At 36.8% G+C, this 16,911-nt stretch overlaps 1 protein-coding gene across 1 annotated transcript in view; it reads left to right on the forward strand.

The window, feature by feature from the left end:
- The window catches only part of RSBN1L (round spermatid basic protein 1 like), a 90,925-nt gene that overhangs the window by 16,233 nt on the left and 57,781 nt on the right, over positions 1-16,911 (forward strand). The gene's annotated exons all lie outside the window — the stretch shown is intronic.

The following is a 16,911-nucleotide window of genomic DNA, read 5'->3' on the forward strand; positions in this document are numbered from 1 at the left end:
AAGGAGCTGTACATCTTAGAAGACCTAAGATTTCCTTCCAGCTCTAAATATAAATCTATGATCACTTGATCCTGGAGGAGAGAAAGCTTGGGGTATTGGGGTTTGATAGCTTCTAGGCATTTTAATGGTAATCATTTGGAAAAAGAATTATATTTATTCTAAATTCTGAAGAGTGGAGCCAGTGTATGGAAATAAATTTTTTTTTTTTGAGATCGAGACTTGATATCTTAGATTAGAAGTGCAGCAGCCACTCATAGGCCTGATCTCACTGCTGATTGTCATGGAAATGTTGAACCTGTTTCATCCCCCTTCCTCAACCTGGTGGCATGCCACTGGATGATGGGGCGTTGCTACATTGATGCTGGACTTAATGTGGACACCTGACAGACTTTTAGCCCAACTGCAGCTAAGAAATCTTGAGTTCAAGCAATCCATCAGCCTCCACAGCAGCAGGAACTATATGTGTGCCTCACCCTTAGCTGTGTTAAAGTAATATTGGAGGGGGTGTTTAGCTTGTTGTAAGGAAGACATTTCTGATAGTTGCAGCTATTAAGAAATTACATGAACTATCTTGTGAGGTATGGAACATCTTATTCTTAGAAGTGTTCAGGCAGAAAGTGGATGATTACCTTTAAGGGATGTTTCAAGATTCCCTTTTCAGGTAGGAGGTAAGATTAGACAGTCTGTAAGTTTCCTTACTATTCTGTTAGGTAACACCTATTAGGTGTTAACTACAGAGTGAGATTAGATTTAGAGAAAAAGAACAGGCATAGAGGAGGGAAAGACTTAACTGTTATAGAAGTCATTTTTCTCTAAGACATAATGTATGCTAGTAAGAGTTTAAAATTTTGTATTTATTTGATTTTTAGTTTGTTTTTCTTTAAAGTATTTTTAGTGTAACTTGCAAGACATTCACATTTAGAAATTTGATGTTAGGCTCTTGATGTAAGGTAGTGTGGTATAGTGAATAGATTTCTGAGCTTGGAGCTAGGTAAGCGTAGTTCAAATTCTACTTCCAACACTAGTCAATTAACCTCTCTAGGGTCCTTTTGCCACTTTATTTCTCTAAGCCTCAGTTTTCTCAACTTTAAAAATGGGAATAACCTGTAATATCTACCTCATCAGGGTTGTGGTAAAGCTGAAATGAAAGGATGTATGTAAACTGTTTTGCAAATTTAGGGCACGTATATGTAGTATCATATTAATAATAGCTAGCATTTATATGTATTGCATCATATATCTATGTCACTTTAAGGTTTGCAAAGAGCTTTACAAATATGTCATTTGATCCTTACAGCAGCCCCTGGGAGAGTACATAGGGTCATAGTGATTAAAATACCAAGATATAAAATTACTATGTGAAAAGTTGTAGCTCTTAGATAATACCTAAACAAATTATGTGTTGGATCATTGTTGACTTTGTTGTTTTTGATTAGTCATTTCAGTCATGTCCGACTCTTCCCAGTTTGGAATTTTCTTGGCAAAGATACTGGAGTGATTTGCCATTCCTTTCTCCAACTTATTTTATGGATGAGGAAACTGAGGCAGATAAGGCTAAATGACTTGCCCAGGGTCACATAGCTAGTGTCTGAAGCTGGATTTGAACTCAGAAAGATGAGTCTTCCTGACTTCCTGCCTGGCTCTCTATCCACTGTGCTGCCTAGCTGCCCAAGTTTATTTATATTCCTGTTATAAAGTGTACAGCGTACATGGCATAGTTTATAGAGCTCTGGATTTAAATTTAGACAGAACACCAATGTTCATATCCCACTTCTGTCACTACCTGCTTGTGTAACCTTGAGCAAGTCATTTAACTTCATCTGTAAAATGAGGGATAGGGGGGCAGGGAAAGAAGAGAGGCAAGCTAGATTTGGAAGTGGATAGAGTACTCGCCCTGAAGTCAGCTGGACCTGAGTTTAAATTTGGCTTCACACGCTTACTAGCTCTGTAGCCATGGCAAACTCACTTAATCCCAGTTGCCTCCCCTTTCCCACCCCCCAATGAAGACATTGGGTTAGATGGCTTTTGAGGTCCATCCCTTCCAGTTCTATATTTATGACTGTTTTAAAAAAATAATTATTCTATGTAACAACAGTAAACAATGAGAAAAAATACGTGAACTTTCTACCTTAGTTGTCATAATAATAGCTGGCTAAGTGCTTGAGCATGTTATCTCATCTGATCTTTTTTGCCAGAGGTATTAATATCTTGATTTGATAGATGAGGAAACCAAGGCTTAAGTGAGTGGCAAGTGTTAACACATAATAAGTATCTTGAGGTGGTATCTTCTAGATTGCCACACCTAAGACTATCAACTCTACCATACTATCTCAAATTTTTATTCCAGGTGTTATTTCTTTTGGTAACCAGTCAACAACTACTTTTTCATGTTTTATGTCTCTTCTGTCTTGGCCCATAACTACTACTTAGGGTCTAATTTAAAGAAAAAAGGACACTGTTTAACTTTTAAGTTATTTTAGGAAATGGTAACTGAAATCTATCAATGAATTCATCCTGCTCATGGATGATTCTTATTATTTGTTAAATTGAATTTGTTGACAGATACTTACCACTTGTCTACTTCGTACAAGACATCGGACTAGGTGCTGGATTTTTTTTTGTACCAATCTGTTATTTTAGTGATGTTAGGTATTTCTGGTGGTTCAAATGAAATTACTTAGATCACAGTGTCTAGCACAGGGGTGGGCAAGTTATGCCTTGAGGCCACATGTGACCCTCTGGGTCCTCAAGTGTGGCCCTTTGACTGAATCCAAACTTCACAGAACAAATCCCTTTAATAAAAGGATTCTGTAGAACTTGGACTCAGCCTAAAGGCTGCACCCAAAGACCTACGAGGCCACATGTGGCCTTGAGGCCTCAGGTTTCCCACCCTGGTCTAGCACATAGTACGGTGATATGTTTGCCTGTATGTATTAACCACTGGTCTATAATATATAGGTTTAGACCATTTTCTAGGGCACTGAGAGAGTGAGTGATTTGTCCACGGTCACAGGACTAATGTGTGTCAGAGGTTGGATTGGAATCTAGGTTTTCCATACCTCAATCTCTTTCTGCATTCACCTCTGTGCTGAAAATAAAAAGGTGAGGGAAACGACACAGTGTTTTTCCTCAGGATTTTATGATCTAAATTCATATAAAATATACTTAACACCTTTCATTATCTGAGTAAGGGAACATACTTCCACAGAATTAAAGAATATTGAAGTCGAAAGGGGTTTTTTAGAGGTCTTCTGGTTTCTCTATCCTTAGTAGTTAGTTATGCAGGCTCCTTGAAGACCTCTAGTGATGGTAAACTTGTTCCTTTCTCTACAACACGTTTCAGTTTTGGCCTCCTCTCATTGTTAAGAAGTTCTTTCTTATGTTCTTTCCTTATCTACCTCTCTTGTAACTTCTACCTGTTGATCTTAGCTCTGCCTTCTAAGGCATAGCAGAAAACAAGTCAGTTCTGCTATAGTGACATATGTGTTCCCAAAAATCACCTCACTATGCAAAATCACACAGTAAAAGCCACAGGGCTTATGTTTAAAATGGGTTTGAGGGTATAGCATTCAAAAATTTTGACCTCAAGAAAGTAGGCACCTAATAAAAACCAGCACAATTCTATGCATGTTAAGTGTTAAACAAATACATAAATACTACAGTAAGTAGTGGCAGTTCGAGACCTCTGGTTGTCCTAAAGTTTTGAGCTGCTGTTCAGCCTGTTGCCCAGTTCCCATCACTCTGGTTTGCAAAGTCAAGAGGAAGTTGAGCAAGCTGAAATTCCAGGCTGGGGCCAGAAGCCAGGGAGGGAAAGGAAGTGGGGAATGAGGGGGAGTGCTGAAGGCAAGCAGGGAGGGGTCAGCCCTCCTCATTTGATAAAGACCTAAAGTTGGCTTGTGGAAATGTCTTCAGAAGGATTGCAGCTTGTGAGTTATTGTGAAGTGTAGTTTTCTGTATTGTTTCCTGTGTAAGAAATTTCACATATGCCAACTCATATTTCAAATCATGCTAAAAATATTGCCTAATATATCATTCCTGTTGTAACAAATTTGACTATTTTGAAACAAACATTAAAGCATAACTGACTTCTCTCTTTCCTATGTGACAATCTTTCAGATGTTTGATGTTTTTTCTCTTTTTTATTTTCCAAGCTACAAAAAATATATAGCGATAGTTCTTGCCCTCACTGCTCTAGATTGTGTGCATGTATTCAAGCAAATGGTTTGCTTTACAGAAACTTAGTTCAGTTCAGTGTTTCATTTGCACTATTTTAGGTTAGGTTTGTATATTTGTATAGGTCAGAGGTACTACTCTTGTTCACAGAACAGCTCGATGTGCAGATTAATTGCCAAGGTTAGGGGTAATGGGGTTGCTTTTTCATAATATGTGTACTCCACTTCTGTTGATCATCCCAATGTCACTTTTGCCCCCTTGACATATCTTGATAGGCACAAGGAACTTTGGCTTCTCAGAACTTACCTAAAACTACTAAACTGATTTAAAATTAAAGTACTACAGAGACACTTTCGATCTCCCTGAGTCAGGTAATCTAGAGACCTAGCAGTGCAGCCCCAAGATTGATTGTATTGTTTGTGGGATAACAAGGAGGCCAGTGTCACTGGATTGAAGAGTATGTTAGGGAGCAAGACATAAGGTAGGGAGGGATCTAGGTTATAAAGGGCTTTGAATGCCAAATAGAGGATTTTGTATGTGATCCTGTTGTTGTGTGTTCTTTGCTCTGTAAGTGGACCAGTGACATCAGGGAAGTGATGTCTTGACTCACAAGTGCTTTGGAAATAAGTGAGGCAGGATTGTGCAAAGTCACCAGCCTCACTCTCTCCTCCAGAGCCATCTGGGTCCGGCGGCAAGATATAGATTAGGACAGCTAGAGAATGGCTGCTGATGCAATGGGAGACCTTGGCCTTTTTCAGCTGAGGTCTTTCCCAGGTTTCAGTTTGTCTGAGGCAATACCCATTCAGTGATTAAGGCTAGATGAGAAGTGAGACGAAAAATGGCCTCTTTTATCTGCTCAGAAAAAAAAAAAAATCAATCTGGGAGGAGAAGACCCTCAGTGTTTCTGGCCAGAACCTATGATTGCTATTTACACTAACTCTGAGCCATCAAAACCCAAACTGCCACCAAGTGAAGCTTGGGCTGAGACCTATTGTTGGCCAGCCTGTGAGAGCCCAGAGTGATTTGTGTTTAAGGGTGGTCATGTGGCTCCATTTGAATCACCGTGGGCTTTATCAAAGCTTGGTTTTCCAGTGCTGTATTTCTAGAAATCATAAATGATTTTGTATTTGATCTTAGAGGTTATAGGGAGCCATTGAAGTTTATTGGATAGAAGGATGACATAGTTAGAACTGCACTTTAGGAAAATCAGTTTAGTGGCTGAATGGAGGAAGGATTGGAGTTGGGAGCGACTTGAGGCAAGTAGTTCCATATGCTAATAGACTTTTGCTGTAGTTCAGAGGTGATAAAGGCCTGCAGAAGAGTGATATAGCAGTGCTAGAGGAAAGAAGGAGACTCGTTGGCAATAGATTGGATATGGGGGAGGAGACAGGAAGAAATAGTGAGAAGTCAGGGATGACAGCTAGGTTGTGAACTTGGGGACCTGGGAAGATGATGTTGCCCTCTCCAGTAATTGGGAGGGATGCAGGGTTTGGAGAAAGGATAATGAATTTGGTTTGTGATATGTTGAGTTGAAGATGGCCACTGGACATCCAATTTGAGCTGTCCAAAAGACAGAGAGAGATGTAAGATTAGAGGTCAGAAAAGAGGTTAGGGCAATATAGGTAGATTTGAGAATCCATTAGTGTAAGAGATGGTAATGGAGCCAAGCTTGTTCTTGGTAATTTTACAAATTTACTTTTGTCTTCCTAATGCTTCTTAACAAATGAGTTGTCTTGTTTCCTGGTTCTTCCATTACCATTTTGAAAATTTTTTCACATTTTTTTCCTTTTCAATTAAACAAGCATTTTTCTCTTCCTCCTACTTGGGAAAAAATAAAAATAAAGACAAACCTGTTGTGTGTAAGAAATATGCATCATCAAGCAAATTAAATTACTATATTGGCCTTATCTAAAAAAATGTTTATCTCATTCTGTGACTGGTATCTATCACCTCTTTGTCATGAAGTAGATAGCACGTTTTATCATTTGTCTTCTAGAATCATATTTGGTTATTGCATTGATCAGAACTCCATTGCCATTTTGTTACAATGGCTTTTGAAGTGGAAAGCTTCTTCCTTTTTTTGCTTTTCCCTTGTGGATTGTACAGGACAAGCTAAGTGGCACAGTGGAGAGAGTTCTGGACCTGGAGTCAAGAAGACTAATCTTCTAAATTCAAATCTGGCTTCACACACTTACTAGCTGTGTGACCTGGGCAAGTCACTTCACTCTGTTTGCCTTAGCTTCCTCATCTGTAAAATGAACTGGAGAAGGAAATGGCAAACCACTCTAGTATCTGCCAAAAAACCCCAAATGGAGTCATGAAGAGTCAAACCTAACTGAAAAACAATCGAACAACTGAAAATGAATATATTATTTTTCTCTGTTAACTGGTTGGGTTAAAGTGATATTCTTCCCATTGAATAATAGTGATTCTTACCACCTGAAGCTTGGTCTTTGGGCTATAGTAGCTCAGTAAAAGCCATCTATATCAGTAGAGGAATTATCTCCATCAGTGTTTCCTAAACTTTTTGATCTCAGGATCTTTTTACACTCTTTAAAATTATTGAGGACCTCAAAGAGCTTTTGTTTGTATGGGTTATATATTTACCATATTAGAAATTAAAATATACATTTTAGAATATTCAATAAGCCCATCACATGTTAATATGACATTTTGAATGAAAATTACTACATTTTCCAAAGAAAACATTAGTGAGAAGAATGGTATTACTTTACATATTTTTGCAAATCTCTTTTATGTCTGACTTAATAGAAAACATCTGGATTTTTATATCTGTTCCTGCATTCAATCTGTGCTATGTTTTGGTTGAAATATATGAAGGAAATCAAGCTTCACAATACAGAATTATTTTAATAGGCAAATAATGTGTTAGTAATAATTGTGAAAATAGTTTTGATTTTACTGATTCATAGAAAGGATCTTGGAGACTCCCAGGGGTCTGAGGACAAGACTTTGATAACAGTTGATCTATATCAGTGAAATTAAGCATCTTTTGAAATACAAATTTTTATTATCATATAAAATTGATGTAAAAGTTGAATTAATTTTTAGTAATTTTTTAATAATTTTAAAGATAAATAATAATTAGATGCTTTATGTAGGTCTAATTCATAAACACTCAATTTTCCTGGTTGATGTATGTGTTAGATGCATGTGGAAAGGTATTACTCATTCTTTAAAAATACTTTGAGGAGTGTACTCTATACTCAAGATATTACAGTAGATGAATATCAAAAGTCCATTTATTTATAATGCTTTCAAACTAGAGTAAAGGTTTTCTAGTTTTAATAGTATATGACCTTTAGTGTTTTAAGGTTTACAGAACGTTTTCCTGCCTGGCACATAGTGGGTATTTAATAAATACTTGTCGACTTGGCTTTCTCACAGTAACCCTCTATTTATGCAATGTGAAGTGTAAGTAGTATGAAGTGTAAGTAGTGAGTAAGAATTGCATTTTACAAATGAGGCTTTGAGGGGTTTAGTGACTGCCCATGTAGACAACACATATCTAAGGCAGGAATCATAGAAGCCCTTAATTGGAAAGCTGGAACAGACCTCAGTGGCCATCTTGTTCAACCCATACGTGAAAGGAATCCCTACTATAACATACCTGAAAAGTGGTCATCTAGCCCGTATTTGGATATTTCTACTGCTTGGCCATTGTCATCAGCCACCTTGCAGAAGGGACCAGAGGCCTTGGAGAACTTTAACTCTTCAGCTTCATTACTTCTGCCTTAGAAGATGAAGTAAGCAGAACCAGGAGAATGACCCTACACAGTAATTAGCAATATCATAAAAATAAATAAATAAATTGTGAAAGACTTAGTAACTGATCGAAACCATGATCCACCACAACTCCAAAGTTGTGATCTAAAATGCTGTCCACATCCAGATAGAGAATTGATGGGGGAATCATATTTTTTCCCTTTCTTTTTCTTCCTAGAATATGGCTAATACAAAATATGTTTTGCATGACTGCATAGGTATAATTGTTATTGTATTTCATGCTTTCTTGATGGGGGGGTTGAGGGAGAGAGAGAATGTGAACTCAAAATAAAAATGAAGCAAAAAAATAGTAACTTCTGGCTCAGGGCCCCAGTTTCCTGATTGGTGAGCACCTTGTGTGAACCATTATATAGGGTGTCCCAAAAATCTTAGTGTTGTTATAGACTTTAATCCTAACCCTAATCACAGTGTAAGCATTAATAATTTAAAACTGCACTAAGACTTTTGGGACACCCTACATCTGGACCACCTTGCCTGTTACCTTCTGGATGTGAGATGTGAGTACCCTCTACACATCCCACCACTTTGTACTTCTAGAACTATAACCAAATCATTACTTCATTTTCTACTGGAAAGAATGTGTCACTCTCATATCCCTATTGACCTCATTAACCATCTGTTTTAGACTTTCCAATTCACTTACCATTACTTCCTTATATGTGTTATCTTTCCCAATTAGAATGTAAGCTCCTTGAGGGCAAGGAATGCCTTTGATTTTATATTTCTGTTTCCAGAGCTAAGTACAATTATTGGCCCATAGTGAGCACTTAATAAATACTTACTCATTCATTCAAGGAGGAGGAACTGACCACCAGGCAGCAATTCCTGTTTTTTGACAGCTTTAGTTATTAAGAAGTTTTTCCTGGTATTAAGCCTTAACTTTGCTCTTTTTACAACTTCCACCTGTTGCTCCTGAGTGCTCTCTGGCATTAAATAGAACAAGTATAATCCTTCTTTCTTGTGACAGCTTTTCAGATACTTGAAGATGGCTATCATATCTCCCTTGGAGGCTCTAGGCTAAACATCCCTGGTTCTTTCACCTTGTGCTGATCTGCCATGGACTCAAATTCCTTCACTGTTTAGTTGCTCTTCTCTGGACCCTTTCTGTCATATTAATTAATGTCTTTTATAAACTCTAGCAGCCAGAACTTCAGAAAATGGTTTGATGAGAGCAGAGCTATCTCTCGTACATCTCTATTCTTGGAAGCTATGTTCCTCTTAAAGTAGCCCATGGTTGCATTAGTTTTTTTTTGGGTTCACACTGCTCAGTCACATTGAGCTTGTAGTCCACCAAAACCTCTAGCTCTTTTTCAGACAAACTACTGTCTTAATTGTATCCTCTAGATCTTGTCCTTCTGAAGCGGATTTTTTTTTAACCCAAGCGTAAGACTTCAAATCCCTATTGAATATTATCTAAGTTTATCCCAAAGTGTCAAACTCAAATAGAAATAGATCCCTGAGGCCACATGTTGATGCAGAATGCCACAAATTTATATCATCTTATCTTTTATTTTTATTTATTTTGTCGAACATTTAGCAATCACATTTTAATCTGGTACAGGCCTCACTCTCAGTTTTGCAGCTGGCTTGCAGCCAGCCATGACGCTTTTGCTCTAGTCTGTCAAGATCCTTTTGGATCCTTACTCTTATTGTGCAGTGTGTTATCTGTAGATTTGTTGAGCAGACTTTGTCCAAGTCATTGGTAAAAAAATGTCAAATAGCACAGGGCCAGAAATAGATCCTTCGGGTATAGGAGATCTTCTGCCACGTTGACATGAAACCAGTAGCAACAATTTTTTGAATTTAGCCATCAAACAAAGCAGCTGGTGGCACAGTGGATAGGGAGCTGGATCAGGAGTTAGGTAGACCTTAGTTCAAATTGTGCCCCAGGATATTTAATAGCTGTGTGATGTGGATCAGGTTACTTACCTCTTTTAGCTTGTTTGCTCAGTTGTAAAATTGGTGTAATAATAGCACCTACCTTGCAGAATTGTTGTGAGGATCAAATGAGATATTTGTAAAAGCTCTTAGCATGGTTCCTCAAACTAGTTCTAAATTCATCTGACTTTATTGTTGTGGAATTCATATCTGTCCATTTTCTCAATAGGAATAGTATGAAGTAGTTTAACAGAAGTTTTGTAAACTATATTCACGACATTCCCCTTATCTACTAGTTTAGTAAATCTGTCAAAAAACAAATGTGGTTAGTCTGGCATGACCTGTTCTTGATGAAGTCTGTTTATGATCATTTCTTTCCTGGTTGTTCACCAATCATCTCTGATCCTTTCTAGGAATTTTCTCAGGAATCAAAGTCAAGCTCTCCAGGCAATAGTTTGCAGACTCTGTTCTCTTTACCTTTTTTGAAAGTCAGTACAGTGTTACAGTATTTGTTCTTAATCAGTTTTGTAATACTTGTCCTGTTATCAAAAATTTAAAAAGTTGTTATTGACTATGGCTCAGCAGTCACATTTGACAGATACTTCTATACCTGAGGATGAAGTTCATTTGGGCCAGGTGGACTTCAGTTTACCAAGAGTAACTAGTTGTCCGGGTCTCCTAATTCCAAGATTAGTCCATATATCATGTCCGGATTGGTACATGGTATAAGAACAGTTTCTGTCCTCTGTCACACATACTCTACATATTTCAAAGAAAGTGGAACTTGCTATCTCTTGAATATCGATAGATTCTTGTACCATTCCCAATACCTGGTATTCCCTATGCCCTCTACTGTGATATGTCTTGAAATCCTACCTGTTCTTAAAGACCCAGGTCAAAATTTTTTGTCCATGAATGTTTCTTTGATGCTACTGTCTCCCTCAAAATGGTGATTTCTGTCTCACCTGAATTCTTAGTAGTTTATTTGTATTTCTCTAAATGTACCTACTTGAATTTATGTTATTTGTGTGTGTCATGTAATGCTTATGAGTTTATAAGTTTTTTTAATACCTGAGCTCCACTTGTATTTACAAATGTTTCTTTTGAAAAACAATTCTAAATTGAATATTTAGAATAGTGAATAGATTTCTGTGACAGTATATACAATACCAGTTAACAGTATGAAATTATATTCAATTTTTTTTTGTTACTGAAGATACTGTGCTAAATGAAAATTACTCAAGTCCAGAAAGGATTTTGTAGTTGACAGTTTAGTTTAAAAATGACTTTAGATAACTTTTCTATGTTTTAAGACTATTAGCTTATTGTTGCTAAGAAAATGCTACTGGAAAAGTATAGAGCAATAATGTTTCCATTTATGTGGCACCACCAGGGTCACATAGGCAATTACCATTAACTAGAAAAGCTACAGTAGAGCTAGTTTATTCTCTCTGGAGTTAACTATGAGAATTAGAAGGGTTGCAGATTGTCCATAAGAGCCTGGGTAATGGTAATGATTTCTGTTCTTGATTCACCACGCTAATTCACCCTGCTATCCCTACCCCTTGCCATATGATGACCAGCACAACATCTTTGTTCATACATTTCCCCAGTGATATATTTTACTCCAATTCTTTTAGGTTTCTTATATAGATTATGTTGTACCCTGTTCATGCCTGCCATGTACATCTCCATAACCCTTCATATACTGTAATATGCCATATGCCAAGACTCATAACCATACAACTGTCAAGAACACCTAATTATTTTAGGCCTATTTTACTAGGTTTACTCTGCTTTTGTGTGTGTTCTGTAAGTCTTATCTCTCCTCACCCCCATTTTTGTTTTGCTATTTTCTTCTAGCTACTACTCTTCTTAAATCATGTCACAATCTGGACATGTATTTTTAACAGCTTTTCCTGTATCTTATTTTCCCAAGACAGTCTTGGTACTGTCATTTAGGATTAGTAAATCCTTAACTGTCGCAGAATTGTTTTCAACCTTCTGTTCCTCTTTCTGTTCTAGAGACTTTAGCCAAAGCAGTCTATCTTTTCAGAATAGTAAGAAAAAATGCCATATAATTTGAACTTCCTTCATATATCTTCATGAAGAATTTTTTTGCATGAATTATGCAAAGCAAAGAACATTACTACCTGGCATTTCATATATAACTGTCTTATCCTCGAACCCCTGAATTTGGTTGTTTTAAAGTAAAATAAAAGGAATAGGTTGTAACACCTTAATTATAAAATCCTGAATAGCTACAGTTTATGTTAGAACCAAATACAATGAGAATATCTCTAAATAGTTTGTCATTTTCATAGAGTAATAAATTCTCAGCTAAAATGTGCCTTGGGGTTCATGAAGTCTGATCTGCTTATTTGAAAAATAAGGAAACGTGATGTCAGAGATAACAAGCCAGGTCTCATAAACCTCAAGGCTAGTGGTTTTTTGACTATTCTATGCTGCCATCTCATTGGCAGACTTCTCAGATAAGCTGTAAAGATTTATTCAGAACGAACTCATCCTGCAACCAATATTATAAAATACATATAAAAATGATGGTAGAATTGTGATTCCATAGGGTGGTTATTTTCAAGTGAAGTATATATTGTATATCACATTTCTTTGTGAAAATATAATATGTGAAGTTTAGCTCTAAATTCTGTGATTGTTTTGTTGGAACCTCCACCACATAAATATAGCATCATTAAGATCTTTTCATTTTAGTTTTCGTTTCAAAATGCAAGTAGAATACTTGTGTTGGAGAGACATTTTTTATTAAAGTAACTCCTTTGATATCACCATCTCAGTTTACACTTAGAGTAAATTGCATCAGATAGGCTTGAGGACCATCTCTTAAAAATCAGAATATTTGATTGTATATCTGGCAAAGCTATGAGCAGTCAGAAAGTAAGGTAAGATATGTCTGGCTTCTTTAAAGATAGTTTTATTGATTCTTTTTTGTTTTCACAGCAGTCATTTTTGGACATATTGCTCCAGCCTCTAATTCTTACTACCCGATGAACCTTCCTTTTTAACAAATGAAAGCAATTAGGCAAAACCAAGCAACACAGCTAACCTTGTTTGACAGTGTTTATGATGTTTCACAGCCCCTTTCTTCTGCTTTATCCTCAAAAGGAGTGGGTGGTTATTTCCTCATCTCTTTTCTCTGGGACCAAGATTTGTTGTTATCATAGGGATCATAGTTCTAGAACTATGAGACCTCAGAGGTTACCACTCCAAACCCTTCATTTTATAGATGAGAAAACTGAGGCCCAGGGAGGTTAAGTGACTTGACTAAAGACATCTAGTCAGTAAGCATTAGAAGCAGAATTTGAATCCAGGTTTGGATTCCAGAGAACAAACACAGTGTTTAGCTTCTAGTGTTTTTTCCACTTCATTTCCTACTAGCTGCTCTGCTTGGTTTTCACTCCTGGAACGTCATGCTTCCTCCAGCATAAGCTCTTCATCAGAAATCTCATTGATGTGAAGATTGCTTCCTCTATACATCTCTACTCCCAGTTGCCTTTCCCATCTGATTGGAGGGCTGGAGGGTGGAACAAAAACTCCTTCCAAAGCTTCCCTTTAGAGAGTTCAGAATTCCCAGCCAACTCTTCTTTTCCTACCAGCTGCTTTGCTTAGTTTTGAGCTGCTAGAGCTAAGGGGTATTCCTGTGGCAACTCCTTCTCCCCTTTCCTTTCCCTCACCTTTTGAACTTCCTTTTGTGCATTGTTTTTTCCGTTAGATTAGAAGTTCCTTGAGGGCAGAGACTATTTTATCTTATTTGTATCCCCTGTGCTTAGTACAGTGACTGGCACATAGATGCTTAATAAGTGTTTATTGACTATTCTTTTCATTTATATTGTGGTAGCTATCATGTATGCTATAGTTTAGTTTCACTCAGCATCACTTCACACGATTCTTCCCATGTTTCTCTGAATTCCTCATCTGTTTTTCTGGTACACTAAATAATATTACATTCATATGTCACAGTATGCCCATATATTTCCCCAGTTGATGGGCAGTTACAGATAGTTTAGACCACTCATTGTAACATAGTGTCCGCTTTACAAACACTAGCATTCTGAAAGTTTGTAGTTGGTAGTTTTGGAACTTTGGACTCAAGCTACCCTAGAAAAAGCATTCATAGAGTTGTAGATTTAGAACTGGAAGGGACTTTGGAGACCAATAGATCTAACCTTTTTATTTTATAGATGAGGCAACTGAAACACATGGAGTGGTTAAGAGACTTGGTCTCTTGAACTCCAGTATTCTTGACTCCCAAGCCCCCCACTCTATGTACTTTTTCATGCTGCCTTAAAAAAACATATGACTCAGGTTTGACCATAGGGTCATAGCTCTAGAACTAGAATGGATCACTGAGATCAGAAAGGCCAACTCCTCATTTTACTGATGAGGATATGAGGTTAAATGTCTTGACTGGGATCTCTTAGCTAATAATTTCCTGAGATGGAATTTGAACCCAAATGTGCTCTCTATTATACCATGCTCTCTGTAAGTGGCAGGTAGGCTTCTAGTTTTCAGCCACAAATGACTATTTAACTGATATATAGAAGGCAGTATAATGGAACTGATTTGGAGTCAGGGGACCTGGGTTAAATTCCAGCCCTGCTACTTAACTATCTGGAGACCTTGGACAAATCACTTTGCATCTAGGTCTCAGTTTTCTTATCAGTGAAATGAGGGGTTGTACTAAATGACCTTTAAGGTCACTTCTAGGTCTGAGTCTATAGTCCTGTAATAAAACCAAAGTTGTACTTATGGTGGCCTGCAACTCAATTTTTTTTTCTTATTAAGAACTCATTCTCTGTGAAGTTGGTGAAAGGTAATAGAGTAGAAAAATAAAATCTGGATAGCAGTAAGGCAGTAACATGAACTGGCTTGTCAGGGACTTTGGTAGCTCCTACATCAGTGATTAATGGCAGGGGAAGGAGAGGCATTCTTATAGTTTTAATAATGAAATTTTTATCATTTATCAAGTAAAAAAATTCTGTTATATAAGGACCTTTGTTGTACCTAATTATCTGTACAAAAATACTATTGTATGTAAATCTGAACATTTTGTTCTTAAAATGTTACTTCTCTAACCATTAATGATATATACACACATACACATATAACATATATATGTATCATATACAGTATTTGAAGGGTCTCTGACTTTTTCAGTGTCCTTTTCACCAGTTCAAATTTCAGCTCCTCTACAGTTTAGTAGAGTTGCTGTAGTTGAAAAAGCCATCTTCTGTAGCCAATGTGGTGATAAGACTGTCTCAGAAGTTAACTAGCTTAGACTGGTCCTTGGACAATGCACCTATACCAAGGTTTTCACCAGACTGTGCTTTAAGCTTTTCCAGCTTGGTAAAGCTACTAAAGTCTGCTGTCTGCTGGCATAGTCTTTGAAATCTAGGGTCACCTTCAAGCTACAGTGAAGCATCAGAATAGTACTGTAGAGGAGCACTATCTCTTTGTGTCTGTGTGTGTACTTTTGTATAATTCGATTTGCTCTCACTTATTTCTGGCCTACCAAAATGTAAAATGACTTTTTCGGAATGTATGTAGGATGAGAGTTTAGCACTTAACTGTGATAAAGCTACAGAGCACTTAGGTCTTTTAAAAAAGCTTTTTGGGACATATGAAACATGAAGGCTTTATACGCTCAAAAAAAAATTTTAGTGACAACATCACCAAGTAGTCTTTCTGCATCTTCTTGAACGCTTGCTTTGAAAAGAAGTTTACTACTCTCCCTTCCCCAAAAAAAGGAACCCATTCATCCTTATGTTGATAGAAAACTGCCACCTTATGATGCTTTGCCACTCCTAGCAAAGTTTTGGGCTTTAAAACAATTGTGAATGATTTTTCATGAAATTGTTGACTTTATATACCGTATTTTTAAAGTATTATCCTAAACAAAGTAGTAACAAATCATCATTTTTGTTTGTGCCCCCTTTTAAACTTATTTCTTTTTCCAATTGTATATTTGTCTAGGTTATGATGAAGTTATTATCGATGTAATTATTGTCCAAATCTATAAATTTGGTTCTGTTTTTCTCATTCTGTATCACTTCCCATATTCCCTTGTATTTTTTGTAGTTTAACTTTCTTAGGGTGCAATAAATAGTCCATTTCACTCGTATATTAGAATCTGTTTTAGCCATTTCACAATCATTAGATAGTTGTTTTCAATTTTTTGCTATTAAGAATAATGTTATATCCTAGAAAATAAACAAATTGTGACAGTAATTTCATCAGAGTGCTAGGATATAAAAAAGACTTGTAAAAAACAATAGCATTTCAATATAACAATAAAATCCAAGATAAAATAGTAGAAAGGCAAGTGTCATTTAAAATGACTACAAAATGCACAAAATATCTGAGAGTCAGTCAACTAAGACACACTCAAAGACCTTTATAAATAGTTATAAAGTATTCCTTAAAAAAAATGACTTAAATGTTTAAAAGTGTATTTAATGCTTATATCTGACCATGCCATTATAATAGAAATGTCAGTATTCCCCTAATTGCTGTGCCTATCAAAATACCAAGGGGACACTTTATAGATTTAGGCACAATAATAATTCTTCTGGAGGAATAAGATATATAGAATGTCAGAAGGATTAATAAGGAAAAGTAGAACTAAAGGAGGAATAGCACTTGCAGACCTCAAATTATAATAATCGTATACTGCTATTGTTTAATCTCTTTGGCATTCCAAGTCTGTGGTAACCTGGTCCCCTCCTGCATTTCAGTTCTTCTGACAGCTCTCCCCCACGTCCACTCCACCACCCCCATTATAGTGAAAGAAGAGGAAGTAGAGTCAATCAGTGTAGACACCTTTATTTAGGAGTTTAACTGAGAAAGAGGAGAGGAATATAGGATGGTGGCTTAGTGTCTAATGAAGGTTATATGAGGGTGGAGAGCACTTGTCTGTGTTTGTAGGCAGTAAGAAAGCAACCAGTAGATTGACTGGGAGATGAGAAAGGAAGGGATGATAGTGGGGCCAATTTCCTAAAGACTGGAAAGGGATGGGAT

This window comes from Trichosurus vulpecula, chromosome 5 (genome assembly GCF_011100635.1).
Source record: "Trichosurus vulpecula isolate mTriVul1 chromosome 5, mTriVul1.pri, whole genome shotgun sequence".
NCBI classification, from domain to species: domain Eukaryota; kingdom Metazoa; phylum Chordata; class Mammalia; order Diprotodontia; family Phalangeridae; genus Trichosurus; species Trichosurus vulpecula.